Source organism: Lissotriton vulgaris, chromosome 2_1 (assembly GCF_964263255.1).
Source record: "Lissotriton vulgaris chromosome 2_1, aLisVul1.2, whole genome shotgun sequence".
Taxonomy (NCBI): Eukaryota; Metazoa; Chordata; class Amphibia; order Caudata; family Salamandridae; genus Lissotriton; species Lissotriton vulgaris.
In genome coordinates, this window is record NC_141687.1 from 34,964,754 (window position 1) to 34,987,290 (window position 22,537).

General features: G+C 49.3%; 1 protein-coding gene across 2 annotated transcripts in view; it reads left to right on the forward strand.

The window, feature by feature from the left end:
* SPEG (striated muscle enriched protein kinase) overlaps window positions 1–22,537 on the forward strand; it is a 1,422,155-nt gene that overhangs the window by 209,232 nt on the left and 1,190,386 nt on the right. The gene's annotated exons all lie outside the window — the stretch shown is intronic.

Consider the following 22,537-nt stretch of genomic DNA (forward strand, 5'->3'; position numbering starts at 1 on the left):
TGATCTTGTTCCGTTGATTGCTAAGACAGGTACTGCTTTTCTGTAAGAAGGCCCAAATTCCTTCTTCACCGTGATCTTTTCTCTGACCAGATCACCAATCTTTGGAATCCAGACAGGTCTTGCTGGGACAGGTGGTTTTTCTTCAGTGTCCGTTGGCTTTAGCTTTGTGTTACTCAGACTTCTTCTTGTTTCATTTAAGTCCTGTAAAACAGCCAAACTATCTTTGATATCAAAGGTTTTTTGTTCCACCACTGAAGTTTGACTATCTGTCAGGTCCAACGGTCCTCAGGATCTCACGATGCTCTATAGGGTCCACCTCTCGACAGCCCCTGGGTCTGAATGAGCACAGACGCACAGGAATGATCGAGCGAGGGATAATCAGGAAGGTAAGGGAGGGAACAGCGGGGAAGGGAAGCTGAAACGAGAACAAGGCACCATGAGACAAGCACAGACTAAATATGCAGTTCAGTTAGCAGAAACATGTAACCCCACCCTTGTGTGTATTGAATTAATTATACCTGGTAGGATTAAGTGGGAGGCTTTGCCTGGCAATCAAAAGAGGTTGAATAGGATGGTAAGTCTAGAATACAAGAACCTATGGTCAGTATCTTCACTCAGCAACCCTCATAGTACATTACACAATACACAGTACTACATACCAACGTAAATGCAAAATGGGGCTTCAACAGGGGTCAGTATGGAATTTTAGCCTGCCAGGCGAAGCACATAAGCCCCTGTTGTTAGAAAGAAATAAAAGGAGACAACAGTTATTGTCTTCACTCTCGAATTTGTATTGCCCGGTTACTTCACCTGACAATCCACTATGCTGTACACAAGGAATACTATAAAGTTCCTGGGTCCTGAAGCGATAGAGACTCATAAACAAAACACAACCAACTATGTCTTCCGTTTGGTTGTAGAACCACAGCAATAGATGCACCTTGGAGAATATAATGTCTCTATGCAGATAAGTCTCTTTTAACCACTCAGGAACCAGGCAAATGCACGGGGGATATCTGCAAGAACAATAGCCCTGGAAGTCTGAAAGCAGGTGGGACCCAGAGCAAGGAATGGCAGTTCTCAGAAACAGTGTTCCCACGAAAATCCACAAAACAGCTAACACTGTAAAGACTGCCTGGAAACTGGCGTCTCACTAGCCAGTGAAACGCTAGAGCCTCAGCCGAGGACTCCACAGAAATGGGAAGCGCCAGCCGACGCCACCCCTAGACAGAAGCGGAAGGCTTCTCTTGCACTCACCAGCCGGTAAAGTACACTCTCAAAGGATACGCTGGAAACTCTCGATCTTACCAATATCAGGATCGGAACCAGAATCAACGGCGGGCGCTTCTGTTTCCTCGCCGGTAATGTTCTCTGCGCGTGTGACGTCATAACCCGGGCGTCGCGCGCGCAGACACCTGGAAACATGGGAAATGTAGTTTACGTTCAGTTGAGATCGCGTCTCAAGGCAGTGTTCGCGCCTAACCTCCGCCGTGAGACTTAACAGTACATCCCTCTCCCGAAGAACACTGACAGAGACAAGGTTTGGCCGGGCAGCGTTGATGAAACATCCTCACAAACCTGGGGGCATGGACGTTGGATGCAGGTTCCCAAGAATTCTCTTCATTACCGTAACCCTTCCAAGCCACCAAATACCACAATTTGGTGCGGTATATCTTAGAGTCCACAATCCCTCTCACCTCATAGTCTTCTTCGTTATTCACGGCAATCTCAGCAGGTACCAGTTTTCTGTGCATTCTCGTGGGTTTCACCAAAGACACATGGAAGGCAGGATGAATGCGTAAGGAGGATGGCAGAGCCAATTTAACCACCACAGGATTAATGAGTTTGATGATTTTGTACGGGCCTATATATTTGGGATTGAACACACTATACCGCTTAAAGCGTATGTTTTTGGTGGACAACCAGACGTAGTCCCCCAACTTGTATATGGGCCCTGCTTGTCTGTGCTTGTCCTCATAGGCCTTGTACCTCGCTTTGGACTGCTTTAACTGGTTTTTTACATGCTGCCATGACTTGTGTATACTCTGTAGTCTTTCTTGTACCTCAGGGACAGTGGAGGTTGGTGTAGGATGGTGAAATGGCAAGAAATTAGGATGGAAACCATAGGTGCAATAAAACGGAGCTGTCTTTGTGGAACCATGTACTGCACTGTTATAAGCTATTTCAGCTAGCCATAATCTATCTACCCAGTCTTCCTTGGTGACCTCAACATAGCATCTCAGATACTGCTTCAGTGTTTGATTGACCCTTTCAGTCTGCCCATCGGTCTGGGGGTGGAAACTTGTGGAGGTACTAGATGTTATTCCTAAGGCTTTACACCATGTCTTCCAAAACCGAGCTGTGAACTGACTGCCTCTATCTGATATAATCACTCGGGGTAACCCATGTAGCCGTACTATGTTGGTGAGAATAAGTCTGGCTAACCCGCTGGCTGAAGGAACTTGTTTACATGAGATGAAATGAGCCATCTTGGTTAAATAGTCAACTACCACCAGGATTGCAGTGCACCCCTGATCTTTTGGCATACCCACTACAAAATCCATGGAAATGTTTTCCCAAGGCAACTCAGGAGTGGGAAGGGGTTGTAGTAATCCAGCCTGTCTAGAGTGTTGTACCTTCATTTGACTACAGATAGGACACTCAGCCACCCACTCAGCCACGTCCTTCCGAATGTTAGGCCACCAGAACTGTCGTAGAATTCTCTCCAGAGTTTTACTGATTCCATTATGGCCTGCGCACGGCGCACTGTGGCACCACTGGAACACCTGTTTTCTTAAGGAATGGAGTGGCAGCAGCAACTGTCTCTGTCTCATCGGCAGACCCTGGACCATCTTCCAATCGTTGTGTTCACTCAACCATTTCTTCCATGCTTCATTCTGAATGTTTCTATTAACACTTCTGAGGAACATCTGGGTACAGGTGACACCAATCACCTTTTTTGGGTCGATTAAGGATTCCTCCCTTGTGTTGGTTTGTTCTGTCTTGGTGAATTGCCTTGATAAGGCGTCCGCCTTTCTGTTGTCCCTTCCTGGTCGGAATGTGATGATGAAGTCGAAGTCTGCAAAATGCATCATCCAACGCATTTGTCTAGGTGTTAAATGGTTACGATGGTCGGTAAACACAGTTACTACATGTCGTGCTCCCATTAAGTGATGTCTCCATTCCAGGAAGGCAGTTCTTATAGCCAACAGTTCCTTTTCCGCAATCACATAATTCTGCTCTGCAGAATTCAGTGTACGAGAGAGGTAAGCAACAGGATGTAACTGGCCGGTTTCGGAGTGTCGTTGGGACAATACTGCTCCTACAGCCGTGTCAGAAGCATCTGCTTCTACGATAAAAGGTTTACTAGGATCCGCGTGCACCAGCACCGGAGCAGAAACAAAAGCCTTCTTGAGGTCATCACAACCTTTCTGGGCCTCCTCCGTCCACTCGAAGGGCACCTTCTTTCTCAATAACCTTGTCATTGGGGAGGCCATTGCTGAGAAGTTTTCAATGAATCGACGATAGAAGTTCGCGAACCCTATAAAACATTGAATGTCTCTTACAGACTTGGGTATGGGCCAGTTCTTTACCGCTAGGACCTTTCTTTCAGACATTTCCTGACCATGAGGAGTGAGTACCACCCCTAGGAACTCCACCGATGTCGTATTAAATTCACACTTACTGAGCTTGCAGTAGAGTTGATGTTCCAGTAATGTTTTCAGTACAGTCTTTACATGTTCCACATGTTGTTCGGTGCTGTTCGAATAAATCAGGATGTCGTCGATATAAACAACAACGAAACGATCTAAATATCTTTTGAGTACATCGTCTAGAAAAAATTGAAATGCGGCTGGCGCATTACAGAGCCCGAAAGGCATCACCATGTACTCGTAAAGTCCAAAACGAGTCTTGATGGCCGTCTTCCATTCATCACCTGAACGCATCCGAACCAGGTGATATGCCCCCTTGAGATCCAGTCTCGTGAACACAACTGCATCTTTAACTTGTTCTAATAACACATTGATGAGCGGAAGGGGATATTTATTCTTGACCGTTATGGCATTTAGAGCCCTATAGTCCGCACAAGCGCGGAGTTCTCCATTAGCCTTCGGGATGAAGAACAACGGGGAGGCTGCGGGGGATTTGGATTCTCGGATAAAACCTATCTTCAGGAGCTTGTCTAGGTAGTCACGGAGATGTAGGGTTTCCGGCTCAGTAAGTGCATAGACTGGGATCTTAGCACCTGGAATCAAATCTATTTGGCAGTCGTACGACCGGTGTGGGGGTAATGTTTCCGCCTTCTTTTCGCTGAATACCTCCGCTAGTTCGCGATATTCAAACGGTAGTTCTACATCTTGTTCAGCCGCGGTAGCGATGTAATGTATACCAGCTAGACCATACGCAGGTCCTGATTTCACAGGGTGACAGTTTTGCTGACAGTATTCAGACGTGAAGTGTATGGTTTGATTTTCCCAATCTATGGTAGGGTTGTGTCTACGCAACCATGGAAGACCCAAAATCATTCCATACTGAGGTGCATGAATGATATTAAAAGACAGTCTTTCCTGATGTTCAGTAAACATTGTCATACCCAGCTCTCTGGTTTGCAATCGAATAGGACCTGAATCCAACTTTCGGCCATCCACAGCATATACTGCTTCGGGAATCTCCTTTTCTACGAGAGTCAGACCTAACCCTATGGCCTTGGCATGATCCATGAAGCACCCCGTGGCTCCCGAATCCAACATTGCTTTTATTGTTAATACCTTCTTTTGTACTTCCAGCCTCACATCCACGAAAAATTGCAGGCCATCCTGTCTCTCAACTCCGTCCAATGAAGGGATGATGAACGTACTTGAAGGACTCCCTTCCTCCACCTTCAAGCCTTCTCGTTTCCCGACTCCTTTTCAGCTGCCACCACCGACACCTTTTTGTACACTGTTCTTGTTTTGTTTCTGTTAGGGCATTCCCTAATGAAGTGTCCCTTCCTACCGCAATACAAACATAAGCCTTTCTTCCTTCTATATTCCCTTTCCTCCGTAGTTAAAGGAGACCTCACTGCTCCTATTTCCATGGGTTCAGGTGTAGATTGGCTTGCTCCCTCCGACCCCCTGGGATTCTCGTATCTTGGGGGTACCCTATCCTTTCTACGATTGTCACCCTTACGATCACTTAGACGATGATCTAACCTCAGGACTAAGCTGATCATGTCTTCACAGGTACTGGGCTGCGGATCAATCTGGGCCAGGACATCCTTCATTTCCTCGGTGAGGCCATTATAAAAAATGGCATGTCTCTTTTCTTCCGGCCAATCTGTTTCTGCTATAAGCCTTCTAAAATCGTTGAGATAGGTTATCAAATCTCTATTGCCCTGTTTCAGTCCTAGCAACTCCCTGTCTGCTGTTAACGTAGCTGACCTGCGATTGAAAGTTTTTTCAAAATCTGCCCTAAAAGCCTCCCAGTCCCTTAACAAAGGATCATCCCTCTTCACCAATGGTACTGCCCACTGTGCAGCATCCCCTGCTAAATACGAGATGAGATAAGCAACTCTGGAGTGATTGGTATTGAATACCTTGGGCTTGCAGGAAAAATGCAGTAACACCTGTGTAAGGAACACCTGTACCTTGCCACTGTCCCCATGGAAACGTTCTGGAGGGGCTAGGGGGATTGGGGCGGGTACTTCCACTACGACAGAGGAGGTCTGCTGAGTACCAGCACTGAAAGGGTTACGACTTAACCTATCTACTTGAGCCTGCAGGGCAGCTGTCTCTGTCCTGGATGCTTGCAATTCTGTTTGAACCAGCGCCAGGGCTGCTAATATATCATCCATTGTGGACATTGTATCGTGAAATCGGGAGGACTAAAAGTCTTGGGCCGTTGATTCTGTCAGGTCCAACGGTCCTCAGGATCTCACGATGCTCTATAGGGTCCACCTCTCGACAGCCCCTGGGTCTGAATGAGCACAGACGCACAGGAATGATCGAGCGAGGGATAATCAGGAAGGTAAGGGAGGGAACAGCGGGGAAGGGAAGCTGAAACGAGAACAAGGCACCATGAGACAAGCACAGACTAAATATGCAGTTCAGTTAGCAGAAACATGTAACCCCACCCTTGTGTGTATTGAATTAATTATACCTGGTAGGATTAAGTGGGAGGCTTTGCCTGGCAATCAAAAGAGGTTGAATAGGATGGTAAGTCTAGAATACAAGAACCTATGGTCAGTATCTTCACTCAGCAACCCTCATAGTACATTACACAATACACAGTACTACATACCAACGTAAATGCAAAATGGGGCTTCAACAGGGGTCAGTATGGAATTTTAGCCTGCCAGGCGAAGCACATAAGCCCCTGTTGTTAGAAAGAAATAAAAGGAGACAACAGTTATTGTCTTCACTCTCGAATTTGTATTGCCCGGTTACTTCACCTGACAATCCACTATGCTGTACACAAGGAATACTATAAAGTTCCTGGGTCCTGAAGCGATAGAGACTCATAAACAAAACACAACCAACTATGTCTTCCGTTTGGTTGTAGAACCACAGCAATAGATGCACCTTGGAGAATATAATGTCTCTATGCAGATAAGTCTCTTTTAACCACTCAGGAACCAGGCAAATGCACGGGGGATATCTGCAAGAACAATAGCCCTGGAAGTCTGAAAGCAGGTGGGACCCAGAGCAAGGAATGGCAGTTCTCAGAAACAGTGTTCCCACGAAAATCCACAAAACAGCTAACACTGTAAAGACTGCCTGGAAACTGGCGTCTCACTAGCCAGTGAAACGCTAGAGCCTCAGCCGAGGACTCCACAGAAATGGGAAGCGCCAGCCGACGCCACCCCTAGACAGAAGCGGAAGGCTTCTCTTGCACTCACCAGCCGGTAAAGTACACTCTCAAAGGATACGCTGGAAACTCTCGATCTTACCAATATCAGGATCGGAACCAGAATCAACGGCGGGCGCTTCTGTTTCCTCGCCGGTAATGTTCTCTGCGCGTGTGACGTCATAACCCGGGCGTCGCGCGCGCAGACACCTGAAAACATGGGAAATGTAGTTTACGTTCAGTTGAGATCGCGTCTCAAGGCAGTGTTCGCGCCTAACCTCCGCCGTGAGACTTAACACTATCGAGGTCTTCGATTATCATTCTAGTACCAAACAAAAGTTCATACGGAGTGATTCCACCCAGAGAATTTCTTGGCGGATTATTAAGACTACGTTGGACACTTATTAGATGTTTGACCCACCCATCACCCGAACCTAATACCCTCGCTGTTATAGATTGCTTTATGTCACGTTTTTTTCTTTCCACTACCGCATTACCCTCAGGATGGAAGGGACTAGAGTACTGCAATGCAACGCCCAAGCTGGCCATGTCCTCCTTGTAAACCCGAGAGCTAAACGCAGGACCCTGGTCAGAATGTAGAGGGCCGATTGCGTATGTGCCGATAAAGACTCTCAAATCTTTTATAACAGTTCTGGCGTCAGCCGAGTGCTGGGGCCACATCCAAATGAATCTTGTCTTAGTAGTTGTGGGGCCGCATTCGTCCGTAGGGACGTCTGCGTTTAGACAGTCTAATGCTATCTAACAGAGGTGTCTGGGCTGGACTGACTGTGTTGGTCCGGTTCATGACTGCGATCTCTGTTGTAGTTCTGACAATCTATTGCAAAGGTATAAATTTGCACGCTCATTCCCGGCCACCAGTACTTCAGTTGTAATTCTATTAGGGAAGTTAAAATCCCTTGGTGCCTCAGACCCACTCCCATGTGTGCTTATCGAATCAAGAAAGCTCTCCGCTCCCTGTTTGGAATTACTCAGTCCCCCACTCCAGGGATTTGAGCAAAAGGAACCGAGTTTGCATCAATTATGTATGTATTTACGAGTGGATAATTTGGAGGTAACGCCACATAATTGCCTTCCATTGAGGCTTTTACTGATAGTAGCGTTTCACCGTCTTTTCTTTTTTTAGAAAGCTTAATTGTAGCTACGGAAGCCATGTGGACAGCTACCTTTTCGGCTTCATCAGCCAATGAATTCCCTGCAACGTGAACGCCATCACGTTGATGACTCAGTGTATGGATCACGTGAGTCTTTCGTAGTTCTTTCTGTAAAAGAACCACTTGTCCCCAAAGCATTTTATGCTTTATTGTGCCACCTTTTGCATCTTTGAAACCGTTCTGAACCCAGTTCTGCTAGTATTCATTGTAAGACTGGACTCAGTAATACGAATCGCACACTATGAGTGTGGGCAATTCGCGATCGGTATTCTTAAGCGTCATCTTGAAAGCCTGTAGTTTAGCTCGCAGAGCTGTACAGTCTCCGAGTGATTGAGTTTTTGTGACCATAGGTCGGAATTTACCTTCGCGCCAGCGACCTTTTACAATCGCACATGCCGCATTGTATACTTGTTTTTCCACAATCCAATGTTGCGCAGATCCGTCTGTGTAAATTACGCAGAAGTACTGTTCGAGAGGCAGAATTTCGGTCGGCAGAGGAAATTCGTGTTCATATTCTAGATATTCTAGTTTTTTCATATTGGGATCAAAAGCGTGTTCAAGGTCGGTTGCAGCATGAGAATTAACCCATTGTATCCATCTTAGATGTAAAGCTTTAGCATTTGGAATACTCGCTCTTGTCACTGCCTCTAAGGCTGGTATAGGTGTAATGACTGATATGCGTTTTCCCTGTGCGGGGGCTCTTTCTTTTGCTATAGCAGTTTGAACAGCTGACAGAATTTTCTCAGTTGAAGTGAATTTTATTTCAGCTTGTGTGTACAAGTGTGATTTGTAAACTATTGGTACCGTTTCACTTTCGTTATAGGTTAGGTACGTGAATCCGCATCTTCCTGGAATGACTCGGATTACAAGGTTACGTACGTATACGCGTGCTTGCAGCTTTGTTTTAGCTAACATGTCTGTTTGTATTGAACGTAAAATTTCTGTGTGTTTATGAGTCTAATTATTTATTTATTTTGTTTGAAATCAGGTTTTTTTACGTTTAACCCTTAATTAACCCTTTTTGCGTAATTCAGAACGTAGGTTCTTCCAAAATTCAGGAAACCTAGAATTGATTGTAAGTTTTTCAGCGTTTTTGGTGCTTGGAGCAGCGCACATTTCTCTAAGAAATATTCTGCATATAGGGTCCATGCTGAGTCAGTCTCGGTGACCCAGCCGACTGCCCTCTTCGCTGTGGCTGCAGGACAGAGGTTTCACTGGCTCATAGACTTTACAAAATCCACTCCTAGTAGACTGCGCCTTACAGACAGTGTCACAGGAGTTCAGCGCTGCAAAAGGGCTATCACCGACACCAGCGCTAGAAACATACATTTTCAATGATTGATTACAACTTACCTTTGTGACAGCATAACATAAAACTCTTTCGATGATGTAAACTGCACTTCCATTGAAGAGATATAACTACAATTATAGAGCTAAATAAGTTATATCCAAGTGCGTTCTGAATGAAGAGAGTGCATAACTTAATGTGTGTGCCATGCCAACACCAGGAATGTATACATTACATACAACCATCACTCTGTGTACACTCCAAATATAGGCACTAGGTACTAGGAGATGCAGGAATGCCCCATTCCCGGTATGTACAATTGAGATGTATTGAGTGCAGTGTGAATTGCACGGGTAAGTCACTGAAAATTAGTGCAATGCACACCCCTTGCACTCCACGTCTAACTTCAAGGAGGAAGTGTAATCCGAGTGATAACACCGAAATACACCTTTACGTCTATGTGCACTGCGAATGTACTTAGCCGAACTGTGGATGGCGACAGAACTAATCACTACGCACTCCATGTACACTGTGAATGCAAAGATAGACTTAGATATACCGCTTAACTCGCATCTGACTCCCAATGTACTGCATGAACGCACTGATTACCCTGCACTGTGAAAGCCATGAATGTGTGTGCAATAAGTCACTGTCTTAATGCCTCCTTCAATCCCTACAAACTGCGAACCCGTTGAGTCGGTGTAATATTCACCATCGCACCACACACACTGTTCACCTCTTGTGGACTGCCTCTGCACAAAATACACGAGTGAACACTGCGAATGCCACGAACACTAAAAATGATTTATATGAATTTCACTCAGTGTAAACTGCAAATATACTGAGCGGGCGTGTGCTTGTACACACCTGCCACTCCACGTACATGGTGCACGTACAGGATAAGGGCACACGCCAGCCACGAGAGACGGAAGTCCCAACTTCCGTGTGCAGCCTTGATTCCATCAGCCCCGCACTCACACGGGCCACTTACATTGATTTGTTCCTATAATCAAAAATCAGGCGTTGATATCATCTGTGAGATGCGATCCTCCGAGGTGCACTCCCCCAATTATTCCTGTCCCCTGGAAGAAGCAACAAGGTATTACCCGTGAAAGGAAACCCGGGGAGGTGTCCTGGCTTTCTACGGGCAACAGAAACCCGAGCCGCCCCTTGTTCTCTGCACTGACTGAGCAGACAACTGCTGTCAGGGAGGCATTTCAGCGGAGCAGCAGTGAAATGGATCTAAAAAAAACCAAGCAGCACAGAAAGCGATCGCTATAGTAAAAACTAGGAGGAATACGATGTACCTTTCTCTGCTGCATTCCCATTGTTAACATTTGTTGTCACAACAACCCACATAAGCATAAGATGGAGGATGGTTCTCTGTGGCTCTGAAAGCAACACGTTGATGTGAAGTATCGAGACCCGCTGACATTGGCTATAGGCTCACAGCTGTTATACATTTGCTTTTGTAATTTGCGCACTTGTAATTTTCTCCTCGTGTATCTTTACTGTTCCTATTGTGAAGCGCTCTGACGCCTTCGGATAAAGTCCGCGCTATATAAAAACTATATAAAAACACTAAAATTAGTCGCATGAAACAATAAAAACTCACCTCCGCAGCCCGGCTTGAACAGGAAGCCAGGCAACCTGTGTTGGGACGGGGGCGGGTCGCAAAAAGACAGGAAGCAGACGGGAGCCTACCCCGCGCTCCTGTGCTGAAGCGCTCCTGTGCCCGTCAGCCGGAAGATTTGCGTGTCAGCTAGCGGGGCTCCCGTGCTCGTGGAGAGCCCCGCCTGCTGCTGAGGATGACCCGCTGCCTGCCGAGGGAGAGAGGGACACACGAAAAGAACTCGGTGAGTGGGGTGTGAGTGGGGGATGTGTGCGCGCGCGCGTGTGTGTGTGCGAGTGTCTTTGTGTCTGTGTGTGTGTGTGTGTTTGTGTGCGTGTGTGCCTGCGTGTGTGCCTGTGTGTGCGCGTCTGTGTGTGCGCGTGTGTCTGTGTGTGTGTGTATGTATGCATGCATGCGTGCGTGTGTAAAAAGAGCCGATGACTGGTGGGGGGATGGAAAGTGAAAGTAACCAGCGCGCCTGTGTTTCAGTCTGTGTGGTGGCTGGCTGTGTGCGCACGGGAGCATGGGCACGGCGCCGTGCGCGCCCACTCGGAGGAATCTGAGACAGCGAGGCGCGTGGGTGATCGCTGTCTCACATTCCCCCAGACACGCCAGCAAAAGGTCCATCGCTACGCTATCGCTACGCTCGACCTAAAAAAGGGGGAGTTAGAAAGGGATCTTGGGTGGCAACAGCAACATTGCTCTTCGCACCCTGAGCCACAGAGGCGAGGTATCTGGTGGTTCCATCCCATTGTATGTGGAGGACGCACACAAAGGTCAATATTTACTAATCAATCACACAAGGAAACTTGCTGTGCTGCATTAAGTGAAAGGAAGAGAGCAGAAATGTGCCATATCTTAAAAGATATATCACAGTTCTGCAATCTCTTGGCACTGACGCTCTTCAGGCATCCTATCTCCAATGCGAGCACCCTTGCACCATGGTACAAGGGTGCTGAGTAATGGGCAGGATTGTTTTTGTACAGGAAGGCATAACTTCCTGCACAAACACCATCCCTTCAGGCATTTTTCACTTCCTATGTGGCTTCCCGCTGCACAAGCAGTGGCCCCTCTTAAGAGGGCAGCCGCTTAGTGCCACACACTAGCACACTCATCCTAGCTCCACTCATAAGGACCGCCGTGGGAGTTCCTCCCTTCCAGCGCTCTCCCTGCATCATTTCCGGCACCTGGGGGTATGGGGCCACTTACTTATACCTGCCCCACCTAGGTGCCGGCCTCTTTGTTCCCCGCTGGACACGCTGACCAAAAGGCGTAATAGGGAGAAATATCTTTATTCCTCCTCGTTTTTCACTCTTTCAAGGTGTACTGCATTCTGCACTACAAGTAGAAAGAGGATAATGCATCTGAAAATAGTTTTTGTGCTGAATATGTCCCTTCCTGCACAAAAAAATCCTGCCTGTAACACAGGCATGCTTCCCCCATGGTGTAAGCGTGCATGTGCGCTAGGTTGCAGTGTGCGCACTAGCGCAGAGAGAGAGCAGGAATGTGCCATAGATTAGTAAATTTGACACATTCCTGCTCTCGCCATTTGATGCAGTGCAGCAAGTTGCGTTGCTGCGCTGTGTTGCGCTAAAAGTAGTACATTTGTGCCTTGGTGTTGTGCCCCACTCAGTCCCGACCACATACCGCATAGTGTTTATACCTGACACGTGTATTGAACTACACGCTCGCTTGCATGGCCCTGCGGCTTTTGACCCTGTGACGGGAACATGCTGGATTGCTTGCTTTTTTATTTTTTGATGGATGAGACCCTGCGCACGGAGGGTAGGACTCGTGAATAAACTCTGATAAGCTACAATGACACCGTATCAATGTATTTTGTAAACAGACAGATCAATTCACGAATCCAGCACCATTCTCTTCCACCCGCAGCAATGTCATTATTTAAAGATTAAGAAGTTTCCTGAACTAAATGCGTTAGGCCCGATTCACAGAACTAACTTACTACTAAATCCTAAACTAACTACCATTTTGGTATTCACAGAATGCACTTACCTTACTCATTTTGGTATGCACTTACTCATCAATTAGTAAGTGCCTTCTGTGAATACCAAAATGAGTAAGTTACTCAAAATGAGTAAGTTACTCATTTTGGTATTCACAGAATGCACTTGCATTTTGTGAATACCAAAATGAGTAACTGCATTCTGTGAATATCAAAATGATAGTAAGTTTAGGAATTTGTAGTAAGTTGGTTCTGTGAACCAGGCTGGTAGGCTGTAAAGCGCATACGAGTGTTGACACACACCGACGGACCACGCACGGAACCGTGGCTTCATCCTGGACTCCTCACTCTCGATGACAAGACAAGTCAACGCCGTCTCATCATCATGCTTCAATATCCTACGCATGCTCAAAAAAACATTTCGCTGGATCCCCACCGAAACAAGAAAAACGGTCACCCACGCTCTGATTACTAGCCGTCTAGACTACGGAAACACCCTTTACGCCGGTACCACCGCAAAACTGCAGAAAAAACTCCAACGCATCCAAAATGCTTCAGCCAGACTCATACTAGACATCCCTCGCAAAGACCACATCTCCGGTCACCTGAAAGACCTGCACTGGCTCCCCGTCAACAAAAGGATAACTTTCCGTCTCCTCACCCACGCACACAAAGCCCTCTACGAACTCGGATCGGATTGCCTCAACACGCGCCTTTCCTTCTACACCCCCACCCGCCAGCTGCGTTCGTCCAACCAAGCCCTCGCCGCCGTCCCGCGCATCCACAAAACCACCATGGGGGGAAGATCCTTCTCCTACTTCGCAGCCAAAACCTGGAATTCCCTCCCCACCCACCTCCGCCTCACTCAAAACCACCTAGCCTTCAGAAAACAGCTTAAAACCTGGATATTCGATAAGTAAACCTCCCTCCCCCCCCCCTCCTCAAGCGCCTTGAGACCCTCTGGGTATGTAGTGCGCTATATAAATTATGACTTGACTTGACTTGACTTGAACTTCTGAAAGATAAATGATCAAAAGATGCACAGGGGCATAACAAAGGCCCGCATCCCCTGCAGTGGGGAGGGGGGTCGAGCTTTAGAGGGCCCCCTAAGCACAGTACATGGCCTGAGAGCTCTGTATTAAGTTTGGTAGGGGGCCCCTCCATGCACTTTGCAGGGGGGCCCCCTGAGGTTTCGTTACGCCACTGCCTAGGATCTGTCCTACTATGTCTCTGCAAACTGGGCCAACGTCAACCCTTTCACATCTGAATCTCAGGGTAGCGAGGGCGATCAATCACAAGCTTCTCAGGGAGATAGTGATGAGAGGGGGGGACGTGCTCAGAACACAACAATCAACCAACAGACACAATAACTTTATTATCCAGCCCAGTGCTTGACTTCTTGAAAAAGGAACATACTTTTATTTACACAGCAGTACTCAATACTAGACATTTCAGTTGTGGATAAGCTGTAATACCCCTGATCAAGACTTCCTATTAGTTGCTAAACACAGTCCTTCCTATCTGTGCTTTCTCCCAGCCGGTGACCCTAGCTAGGATTGACCCCCCAGCAAAGTTTGGTAGAAGCATGAATAAGACTCATGTACTGATGTCAGATGTGCAATCAGGTCACTGTTTACTCTTTTTCTTACCCCCGTTGTCTTAATGGTCATAAAAACAGTCTTTAGAGCTCACAGTTATCTCATCACGTTTGCAGTGGCTCAGTTCAGCCTCAGGCAGGTGCCCGCAGTAACCACTTGCGGTCGCAGTATCGGCTGTTTGGAAGGTCACGCTCATCTCGCATCTTCGTCCAGCAGGGTTGTCCTGGACTTTCAGATGCCATACAGCGGCTCTCGTTCTGCTGTACTAGGGCCATCTGTGAGCACAGTCCACTTCTGGGCTGATGTGGACATGTGGCAAGGCCAGTTCACATGATGAGGCAGTTGAAGCCTACCCAGGGCCAGTACAGACCGCATGGAAGCGGCAGTCCCAACCTGGGCCGAAACACAAGATGAGGTGGCTGCAGCCCAGGCTGTTGTATGGATGCACTCAATGCCAGATTGAGCACAGTATTCTGTTGCCCTTGCATCGCACACAGTGTTGCTAGGACAAATCGATACTAGAGACAGACTTACCAAGCAACGCAAGGCCACCTTGCATGGCTCTGCTTCATTTTGAAAATCTGGAGTATCGCAAGGCAGAGCCAGTCTCTGCCCTGGGAAGGCGTTCCATGGGTGGAGTGTGAGTGAACTCATGCATCCACTTATAGATTATTTTTCATTCCCAGATTTACCAAGACTGGAAAACCTGGGAATGCGTCAAAATGCTACCACTTCCCAGGGCAGGCGCAACTAGGAGAAATATCTGTATTTCTCCTCATTGTTTCCTGTAAGTGTGCTGCATTCTACAGCACACTTAGAAAGAGAAAGAAGCCTCAGAGGATTGTTTTTGTGTAAGCAGGTGTCCCAACGCAGGCAGTCTTGCACCATGGCACAAGGGTGCCAGCGTTGGCCCTAGGCACCAGCACAGGCAGAGAGCAGGGATGCACCATATATTGGTAAAAATAGTTAATTGTTGCCCTTTCATGCATCACAGCAAGTTGTCTTATCTTGATAAATGTGGCCCTTATTCTTCTGCACCTCTGACTGGAACCCTCAGAGGGAGACTGGGAGACCTTCTGCACCAATGGGCACTTCTGGCATTGCTCTCTCAGGCAGTCTGCTTTCTCTCTGTAATCCTCAGGTGAGTAACATGCTGGAATTCTCCTCCTAAGCAGTCTCTCCACTGCAGGACCCAGCAGACTCCCTCTCCCAGCAGGCAGGACGGCTTCCAGGCATGAGGCAGACCCTCATCTTCTCCAGCCGATCATGCAAGCTTTAGGTGATATACCTGTTCGTCTGCAAGACTTGCTGTCAGACATACACCAGCCTTGGTCACTCAGAAGTACTTTGAGCTCTCTACCGAGTACTGCCTTTGTTAATCATAAAGAACATGAAACTAGACCCTAGTGGGGTTATTTGGGTCTCACTTGCACACATTTGGCAGACAGTGGATGTAGACCCTCGGTTGTAAACTGCAGAACAGGTTTGGAGTGCTTCTCTTCCAAGTGTCCTACTCAGGGTGCTCTCCAGACACTGCATTTGTGTAAACCCAACATGCAGCCCTTGGTATGCCTCCAAACTGAGCACCAACATCATGGGCACAATGAAGTGTGAAATGAAATGAGATGAAATGAAAAAGAAACTTGATTAAGCGTACTGCGGCCAAGCGGCTTCCTGGCGCTGAAGACTCATCCAGGCTCACAGAGGGAACCCAAGGGGACTAGCTGGAGAATGCCTGAGAGAACAGAAAAGTTTTGAGGGCCTTGCGAAAGTGGGTGTAGATAGGGATGGAGCGTATGGAAAGAGGGAGACTGTTCCAGAACCAGGGGGCCAGAACCGAGAAACGGGTGCCCCCTGTGCGTGATTTACGGAAATGGGGGACGTGGAGAAGAGAAAGTGATGAGGTGCGGAGAGTACGGCTGGCAGCGTGGGAGGTGATGAGAAAATTGATAAAGAGAGGGGCGGAGCGAGCGTGCGCCCGAAAGGCCAGGCAGGCTAGCTTGAAGTAGGATCTGAGATGAACAGGGAGCCAGTGTAGGGACTTAAGTGCAGGGGTGATGTGAGAAGATTTGGGTAGGCGGAGGATAAGGCGGGCCGCTTGGTTTTGAACAGGCCATTCCCGTAGTCCATGCGAGAGATGATAAGAAGTCAAAAGGAAATCCCTAGGGAGCACTCAATACTCTTTCATATCATTCTGGATCAACACACACCCCTGAATGGAGAAGGCTAGTTTATCACACTATAGGGAATGTACGTTAATTTCCACAACCAAATTGGATCGTTTACAATCTAATTTTTATTATTATTTTTTTTTTTTAAATTTTTGAAAACCTTTATTGAAATCAGAACACACAGCTATTCAGCCTGACATCCCGGAGGCAAGGCAGCAGGAATAACAGGAGAGAAATAGTGTCAAACAATTAAGACATAGTCGTCGAAGGTTAATTTTATATTAAGATGAATACAACAACAAGGCGCCCGCGGGCGCGAAAGTGGCAGTGGGAATAGTGTGACGCTGGGTGTCGGGGATGGGTAGGGGAAAAAGGCAGGGAAACGCGCATCAAGGATAGGTTGCAGAATGGGAAGGAGGAGGGAGGGGGAAGGTGACAGGAGAATACAGTACAATAGAGCTCAGTCGGCGTCACAGGCTAGGGAGACATAATATCATGCAGGCTGACTGATTTAGGCGGTAAGCACACATCTCCCCTGTACTCATTCCATGCTCCCCAAATTTTAGTCCAAGTTCGAGGTCTCCCTCTGGCCACATAGACTGTCTTCTCCCTGAACATGCACCAGTCCATGTTGGCCTTCCACTGTACCAGCAGGGGGGCCTCGGACGCACCCCACCTCTGGGCTATGTCCCTCTTAGCTACCATGTTCCCAAGGGTAACCCACCTAGTCTGCGCAACGTTGTGATCGGAAGGCTCCCATACGTTCAGAAGGCATCGACGGGCTTCAGCGTGAGCAGCCACGCCAGTCACCTCCTCCATAATGCGGTGCACTCTTCTCCAGTAGGAGGCGATCACCGGGCAGTCCCAAAGGATGTGCAAGAAAGTGGCAAGAGCTCCACAGCCCCTACGACAGAGACCGTCAGGCGAGAAACCCATGCGCATTAATCGGGGTCCTGTCATATACACCCGGTGCAGGATCTTAAATTGCACGAGGCGAAGACGGGAAGAAATGGCAACCTCCTTAGGGGAGGAAACTGCGCTCTGCCAATCCTCATCGTCCAATTCAAGGCCATCCGCCATCCACTGGTCTCTCAAACTAAGGAGGAGGTCCGTGCGCACATTGATTAATTTTTTATAGGAGAGGGGGATTGCGCTGTCCGGCATGTGCCCATCTAGTATCCTAGTATTAGAACAGAGCCACCCAATTATCCCACCGGGACTGGGTAAAGTAAATCATACAAGCTAGGTGTCCAGGTAGGAATAATTCACAACATAAATTTTGCTTCCAACAGTGTCATGGCAATGATCACTAAATTAAAGAAGGTAACCCAAGGGGTTTCAGCAACAACAAGTAGTATCAAAAATATATTTTAATTTTTTGCTTTTCAATTATAAAACTTTTTTTGTTTTACAGTTTTTCACGAATCAAAAAAGTCCGGCAACTTTCAACCACCAAAACCATATCTCATAAATCATATGGTGGCAAGTAAACACCTTTACCACATAATGTGGACACACTGAAGGACCACATGCACGTTATTACATATGCAGCCTAATTCACAAATTGTAATTTCTTTAATTTAGTGATCATTGCCATGACACTGTTGGAAGCAAAATTTATGTTGTGAATTATTCCTACCTGGACACCTAGCTTGTATGATCATCTAGTATCCTGTCTTCCAGAGGGGAACTCTCAGGAATGACGCCGTCCGGCGGAGAGGCCGAGAGCAGCGCGTGTCGCAGTTGAGCGTAGCGAAAAAACTCCGTCGCGCCCAGCTGGTATTCGGTTTGTAACTGGGGGAAGGTCTTAATTGAGCCCCTGGAGAGCATATCATCAACCCTGCTGATGCCGATAAGGTCCCACTTATCAAATCCCTTGGTGTGCCATAGTCTACCCAGGATGTCCGAATCAAAGAGGGGAGTGAACCTCGTGAGTCTGCCCTGCCACCCTTGTGCCTTAGTAACCGCCCGCCAAGTGCGGACCGCCGTACGGGTGGGGCCCGTCAACCGTCGGTCAAAAGACTTCGAGTATAGGGCCCGATAATAGTTACCATCGCCCATCAGCCATCTATCCATGGCATAGCCGGGGCTCCCCACTGGGCCATAGAAGCCGTGGTTGAGGGCAGCTAGTTGCGAAGACCAATAGTAGCGGCGCACATCTGGGAGGGCGATGCCACCGTCGTACCAGGGGAGTGTGAGTTTGTGAAAGGCAACGCGGGGCCGACCCTCCCAGAGGAGGGTCCGGAGAAGGCCTTCAAGATCACGAAAGTAGCGCGCCCGGACCGGGTCCTGAGCGTTTTGGAGCGCGTATAGGAACCTGGGCAGGGCCATCATCTTGAATAGAGCGGCACGGCCAAGAAGGGAGAGCGGCAGTTTACGCCAGCTGTCCACATCACGCCGTAACCGCTGAAGAGGAGGGAGTAGATTGTTATCATGCCTCAACTTGGGATTACCAGAGATGTAGATGCCCAGGTACTTGAAGCCGCGCGTGGCAATCCGAATCCTGCAGCCTCTGGGGAGACGTGGAGTATCCCCCTTGAGGACATATAGGGAGGACTTGGCCCAGTTGATAATCAGGCCAGAGTAACGCCCGAAAAGTCTGATCACATCACAGGCCACAATGAGGGACCTGCAGGGGGAAGTCAGATAAAGCAGGATATCGTCGGCGTACAGGGAGACCCTGTCTTCGAAGCCGGGGGCCCATGTAATGCCTCGCAGGTCAGGATGCACACGCAGTAAAGCTGCAAGCGGTTCAAGGGCCAAGGCAAACAGAAGGGGCGACAGGGGGCAACCCTGTCTAGTACCCCGACGTAGGGGGAATGGCGCCGACAGGCGACCGTTGACCGTAACATTAGCCATCGGGTCCGCATACAAGAGCTTCACCCAGCTCACAAAGACAGGTCCGAACCCGAGTTTGGTCAGCACTGCCCAGAGGTATGGCCATTCGAGCGAGTCGAAGGCCATGGTGGCGTCGAGAGACGCCAGGACAGCCGGCTCTTCGAGAATGTGGGCCCTGGCCATGACACCATGGAGGCGTGGCAAATTGAGGGCAGTGTTTCGGTGGGGGATGAATCCCGACTGGTCGGGGTGCACGAGGTTGCTAATGACGCCAATCAATCGGTTGGCGAGCAGCTTGGCGAGGACCTTGGGCTCCACGTTAAGGAGAGAGATAGGACGGTACGATCGACAGACGTCCCGTGGCTTACCCTCCTTGTGGATGACCACGATGGTAGCTAGTCGTTGATCCAGGGGGAGACAGCCTCTCTCAAAGGACTCCAAGAACATTTTACGGAGGTGCGGGGAGATCGCGTCCGAGCGGATTTTATACAGTTCCACCGGTATGCCGTTAGGCCCGGAGGCCTTTCCGGTGCGTAGGGAGCGGATCGCAAGGTCAATCTCGTCAGCGGTGATGTCTCTATCCAGGTCCGCTCTCTCTTCCTCAGAAAGGCAGGGTAGGTCAATATCCAAGAGGAAGGCCGATGAGTCCGCTTCCGAAAAGTCCGAGGCAGACTCATAGACCCCCTGAAAGTAGTCAGCGAATGAGTCAACGATAGCACTAGGGTCCGTAAGGACCACACCGTCATCTCCGAGGAGTTCGGGTACCACACGGCTGGCCATCTCCCTTCTGTCTAACCAAGCCAGCAACTTCCCGGCCTTATCGCCCACGTCGTAGATGCGGCCCCGCTGTTCCTTGGCCAGAGCGAGTGCGGCATTCGTGGCCAAGGCATGGTACTCCGCCTGTTTCAGCGAGAGGGTATGCAGGACAGAGGGGTCTGGCTCGGGCCCCAGCTGGGCCTCGAGTCGCAGGACCTCCTGCTCAACAACCAGCATGTCAGAATCCCTAGTCCGGCGGGTCTCAGCGATGAGCGCCTGGGCCTCGCCACGGAGCACCGTCTTGAAGGCTTCCCAGAGTGTAACGGCCGACCTCACCGAGCCCACGTTCTCGGAGAAGTAAAGATCAATGGCTTTGGCCAGGAGGGAGTGGGTTTTGAAGTTCCGGAAATACCACGGATTGACCGCTGCCGGTCGTTCCGACAGGACCACCCCAAAGTCAAAGGAGACCCATAACGGGGAGTGATCAGAAATGCCCCGCGCCAGAAAGCGGGCTTCGGAAACGGCCGGTGCGTCCGAAGCCAATGTGAGGACATAGTCGATGCGAGAAAGACTCCCGTGTGCACCCGATAGGAAGGAAAATTGACGGAGCGTGGGATGCAGAAGTCGCCACCCGTCTACCAGACCCATGGACTCGAGAAAGGATGGCAGCCACATCTGCGGGCTACGTAGGTCGCGGGGCGGTTGGCGGTCAAGCAGGCCAGAGCAAACTGAATTAAAGTCACCCCCCACTATCAACCGGCCAGCCGGCATAGACAAGATGGCACCACCAAGGTCCCGAAAGGTACTAGATTGGAGCCCCGGGGGGACGTACACAGAAAACAACGTGAGGGAACGCCCTTCCCATCTACCAGCCACGGCGGCGTACCGCCCCCTGTCATCAATCAAGGTGGTCTCTATCTCCAGGGGAAGGGACGCGCGCACGAGGATGCCCGCCCCCCCGGAGCCGGAAGAGAACCCCGAGTGTGCCACCATTTTGTAACCCTTACGATTCAGAGCTTTACAAGCGTTGCCCACCAAGTGCGTCTCCTGAAGAAGGACAATATCTGGCATGTGCCGTTTAATCAGTTGTATCACCACCCCTCTCTTGATTCGGTCACCCAACCCGTTAACATTCCAACTGAGAATTCTTAACATCCTACCCCCCATCCCCCCACTGCCCGCCCCACCCAATGCCCAAAGACACCCGCATCAAAAACAGTTCAGGAGCACCAATGTCCCATTGCCACACAAGAGAAAGAAAGGAAAAAACAGCACACAAAATAACTGTACCCAACAAACCCCCCACCCTGCACCCCTGCAGTAGACTAAAAAGCCCCCCCAACCAGCAGTGTGCCTGTCGCCCCATTAACTACTCTACGAAAGACCCAGAGGAGTAAGGAATCCCCGTGAAATCGTCCCGCCACCCACCATGTAAATGAAGGAGAGATCATTAAGTAAACAAAGCACCAGTCCGGCGGTCATTCGAGGCGGGGGTAGCATCAGCTCCTAGTTCAGTCTTGCCGCTCCGCTCCGCCCGAGGCGCCTCCAACTTCATCCTCTTGCTCGGCACGAGCAGGCGAAACAGTGTCCAGCCATTCACTGACATTTTCAGGATAGTCAAAAAAGAGGGCACGTCTCTTGTGTTCAACACGGAGTTTCGCAGGGAACATCATGGAGTACTTGAGACCCAAGTCTCTGAGGCGTCTCTTCACCCCCGCGTAGCTCAGGCGCTGACGCTGCACCATCCTGGTGAAGTCCGGATAGAAGTGCACCTCCGCATTTTGGTAGTGAAGTGGTCCATGCGATCTGGATGCTTGGAGGATCGCGTCTCGGTCTCTGAAGTTGAGGAGGCGCGCCACAATCGGTCGCGGCGACGCTCCCGTTTTCGGCGGGCCCCCCGGTACACGGTGGGCACGCTCCACTGAGAAAAAATTACTCAGTCCAGAGGGCGCCAAATGAATCTTAACCAAGTCCTCCACAAATAAGTCAGCTGCGTCATTCTCGGATCCCTCCGGTACCCCTACTATGCGGACGTTCTGCCGCCTGGCTCGCCCCTCAAAGTCCTCCAGCCGCCTTGAGAATAGATCAGCGGTCGTCCGCAGGTTGCGGACCTCAGTCCGTAGCTCGGAAACGTCCGAGGTTAGGCTGGCGGTCTTGATGTCGAGAGCCTTCACACGCTCGTTGGTCCTGCCCAAGTCGGCCCTAATGAGGGTGATATCAACAGCCATGGAGTCCACTTTATGAGTCAGGGTCTCGTGCTGCTGCTGCATGTCGGCACGGAGGCTAGTAATGGCACCCATGATGTCCACGA